At 35.9% G+C, this 4,545-nt stretch overlaps 1 protein-coding gene across 2 annotated transcripts in view; it reads left to right on the top strand.

Moving 5' to 3' along the window:
- LOC106881481 (putative uncharacterized protein DDB_G0268364) overlaps nt 1-4,545 on the top strand; it is a 142,975-nt gene that overhangs the window by 130,357 nt on the left and 8,073 nt on the right. The window lies entirely within an intron of this gene.

The following is a 4,545-nucleotide window of genomic DNA, read 5'->3' as shown; positions in this document are numbered from 1 at the left end:
ACACACATATATATATATATATATATATATATATACATACATGCATACATGCACATCTACATATACTTACACACACACACACACACATGTACATACATATATACAGTTATGAAAGGTTAAACAATTGATGCTTTTAGTTTCATCGATGCTTAGAATAAATACATATCATTGATATTTATTTCAGCCTTTTAGAAATGTGTAAAAAACAAACAAACAAACAAACAAACAAACAAACAAGAGGAACACCTATTTTATCTTTAAAGCAATTCCTTCTTTCTCTTACGTATTTATTTTGTGATCAGTGATGAGTATCTTTCTAGGATAGAAAAAAGAAATAGCAAACAATATAAGGAAACCGAGAAAAGTGATTTCAAGTTACACTTGAAATTAAACGTTTAAAAACCTACTTTTCGAAAACAAATGTGCTTTTTTCTTTTAATATTTTCTCTTTGAATATCATGTTATGTGCACTGATGGAAATGCACCAACGAATCTTTGTAATCCAATCAATTTTTGAACATGGTTATTTACCTTTGTTGAGTGTCGAATACATATATATTCCGCTCTGTTGTTAAATATATGATTTTTCGTTCGCCTTTAAACGAAATTGCCTACTCAGATCGTCGCCTAATGGTTTTATTCCTGATGCTAAGCAGATGGAGTTGGCTATCTATGCACTTAGGCATTTATTAATTAATTCAATATCTGTGTCATGTTTTATTAAGGTAATCCTTTTATTCCAATGCTTCGAAGTCCACCATGTTTAAATCTGAACATTAGGCCTTTGAAATCTTGAAATGTTAAATAGCTGGAATGCATTAGCGATAGATTAAACTTAATAGAAGTTCTTTGATTACTGACTTCAGAGAAAGTTTCAGCAAATATTCCCATTAACGTCGAACTTGAAACTAGAGCTAGAAATAATAATTATTGTACGCTTATCGGTTATTTTATTTATAAAGGTCACTCACATGACTGGCTGATGGTGCTCTAAATTTGCTTTATTCATATTCGTAGCAAATGTTATGATAATATGAACATCTCTTTTCTTGAACTATACTTAAACTTCACTGACTAAACGCTGTTTAACCTTACTACATACAAATAAGGTTATTTTTATTTTACTTTTCAATTCGGAGCGATGGCCATATCTTTAGCAGGCACTCCCACACAGATAACATCAAGGTGATTGATGTCCAGTTTGAATTTATTCTGGTCGGTGCTGATAGGAAAACGTGGAGAGAGAGGTAGTTTCAAAGCATTCATTATCCACGAACAGTCTAAGCGAAGTGTTTAGAATACATCTTCAAAAGAAGATGATATAACAACGGAATGGTAATTTAATCGTAGTTTCAAGGTTAATGTGGTACACAGCTTGCTATTTCAGAAGTGCAAATACATTTTTTTGGCATTGGGGAGAGATCTGGGCAGAATTGAACGAGCTGGAAGAGTGATTTTTGGTGAGCGCCGGCAAAAACGGGGGCAAGTCTATGACCGTTTTTAGTGTCTCCGAGTATGGGGAGAGAGTCGGAAGTTTCCTTCAAACTGAAGAACTGGCTGTGAATGCTTGCATCCGAGTAAACTCCGCTAAACGATCCATGAGTCAGCTGGTAATGTCAAACTGTGATCCTGAGTAAGAATGCGTTCAAAAGATGTCAATCTGACCTCAGTACTTATTTGTTTAAAGCCTGATACTTATATTCCTTTGTGGAGCCGCTCAGTTACTGAGGTAAACAAACCAACACCGGTTGTCAAGCGGTGATGGGAGACAAACATATTCACACACATACATGTGCCAATATATATATATGTATATATACACACGCACACACATGGTTGGCCAAAAGACAGCCGACAGTAAATCAGAGTTCCATAAATACTATCTGTAATTCCGTATTGACTCGAATGGAAAAAATGTGTTGGTCAAGAACGACTTCAGTTTGAACAATTTTCATGATGTTTCATATTTAGATGCTTTTATTAAATTCATTCAGTTGTTGAACATAAATCAAACTTGGAATGACATGGCTTTGATTTACTATCGGGTCACTTTTAGCCAAACCTAGAGAGAGAGAGAGAGAGAGAGAGAGAGAGACTGAGAAAGAGAGAGCGAGAGAGAGAACGGGCTTTCCGTCTACAAAATCCACTGAGAAGGCTTGAGTCAGTCCGAGGCTATAGTAAAAAGAACAAGCTTGTACAAGAGGCTGCACAGTGAGACCGAACCCAATACGGCTTGGTTGGGAAGCAAGCCGCTTAACCGTACAGCCATGCCTGTGCAGGTATAAATGCATTAAAAAATACAAATAAAAACACAAAAAAAATGAAACATTATTTCAGTAAATTAGTGCCTTATCATCTTTCGTATTCATATAAATTCATTAATTTTGATACGAATCTTCAATTCTTGACACATTTATCTTTCCCTTCACATCCTTCTCTCTTTCTCTCTTTCTTTTCTTCTGCTTTATCCTTATCTCTCTACCTTTGTATGCTGGAGAATACGGATAAGCATAGCTTCACACGCGCTCGTGTACAAAGAGCGAATTTTTGACGGTAGAATATATTTGAAAGTTCTAGAAGTGCTACAGGTTCGCTTAAGTATAATTTGGAACAGCTGTGTCCCTGTTAGCTTCAATTAATATCTGTATCACGTTTAAAACACCCATGATACAACTGATCGATACATACAAACATATATATATATGCTTATAGCCAAACAACACACGCGCATATACACACATGTACATTTACATGTATAATATTCATATACATACATACACGCACGTGTGTGTGTGTGTGTATATACACCCAAAATACACGCAATAATTTACATATACGCACATACATATATCTGTCTATATATGTTTGTATATGTGAATATATTCATCTACCTATATATAAATATCGATGTTACCTCCATACAACTAAATGGGAAGATGTAATGAACTCAGAGTGCCTTTATGTGGCCGATGGGGGCCACTTGTTCACGATACGCATTCTGTTTGAGTAGCTGTATCACTCCGTAACATACATGAGATTTAAATTTCTTTATCATCCCATTTTACCTTCTTATTAGATCTTATACGATTATAATCTTTTCTACTCTAGGCACAAGGCTCGAAATTTCCGGGGAGAGGGTCAGTCGATTAGCTCGACCCCAGTACACAACTGGTACTTAGTTTATCGACCCTGAAAGGATGAAAGGCAAAGTCGACCTCGGCGGAATTTGAACTCAGAACGTATAAATAGAAGGAAATACCGCTAAGCATTTCGCCCGGCGTGCTACCGTTTCTGCCAGCTCATAATACTTTCACTATGGAATGGCTGGTTGTTCAGTAGATGCAATCCATTTGGCTTTCCGTATAACAACAATTACTGTATTTATTCATTCACTTGCTTCAGTCATTGGACTGCGTCCATGCTGAGGCACCGTCTTGAGGCGGTGGACACTGATTTAATAAATAATAAAAAGGCAGAATAGCCCTAGCTGAAATTCTCTTTGATCGTAAATCTGCTCAGTCGGAGATGATGTGAGGTTTATCACCGTCTTGGTCAGAACATACGAGAAGAAAACAATCGCTTATGGTTAATCCATAAGGCTGGTTTCCCGGTTTCTCTGGAGTATATACTCCTCTTTGGACGGGACACGGTTCCGTCGCAGGATTATTCATTTTTATCACCTGAGTGGACTAGAGCAACGTGAAATTAATCGTTTCGTTCAAGAACACACTACGCATCACCTGGTCCAGGAATCGAAACCACAATCTTACAATCAGCCCAACGCCCTAACCACTAAGCCATGTACCTCCACTTTAGATGATTATTCCATTGCTTAAAGGCAGAGGGAGTGGGCCACGAGCTAACGAGAGAGCTTCTATATTTTTTATTAGATGGACTTGCTAAACATAGCAGAGATATGTCGTTTAAATCACATACTACCGCTTCAAAAAGACGGACATTTTATGATGTATATTTAGATATAATGTCTCTGAAAATAAGACGTGTTGATCAGGACTGGAACGTCTTTCATCATACCTAATCTGTTCAGTTCGGATTGACCTGGGGTTTACTCCCCAACACCAACAACAACTGCAATAACAACAACGAAACATATGTAATATAATGACGAATATTAATCAATAAAAACAACTCCAAACAACAAAAATGATATAAAGTATTTTAGTATGATTTAAAAAAAAATTTAATTAATTAAGACCTTTGTGAAGACAAATTAACTTGATTAACACACGTCATGGAATGTACTCTGCAAAACAGAAGCAACCAATTGGCGGTCAAATCAGATTTGTTTATTTTATATTATTTTATTCCAGTCAATCCTTAAGAGCTTACCAACGTCCTCTATGGAAATTACTTACCAGCTCGAAGTGGTGTAGAAATTCTTGTACCAAATCAACACCGATTACTTTACAATCAAAGCAAGCATTAGTAAATTAACTAGCTGATTAATGAGCAGTTAGGGCACATTTTAGATTTTTTAAGTGTTTTTATTTAAATGTTTATATATATATATATATATATATATAT

Source organism: Octopus bimaculoides, chromosome 15 (assembly GCF_001194135.2).
Source record: "Octopus bimaculoides isolate UCB-OBI-ISO-001 chromosome 15, ASM119413v2, whole genome shotgun sequence".
In the NCBI taxonomy this organism is placed as follows: domain Eukaryota; kingdom Metazoa; phylum Mollusca; class Cephalopoda; order Octopoda; family Octopodidae; genus Octopus; species Octopus bimaculoides.
This window is presented reverse-complemented; position numbering and strand designations above follow the sequence as displayed.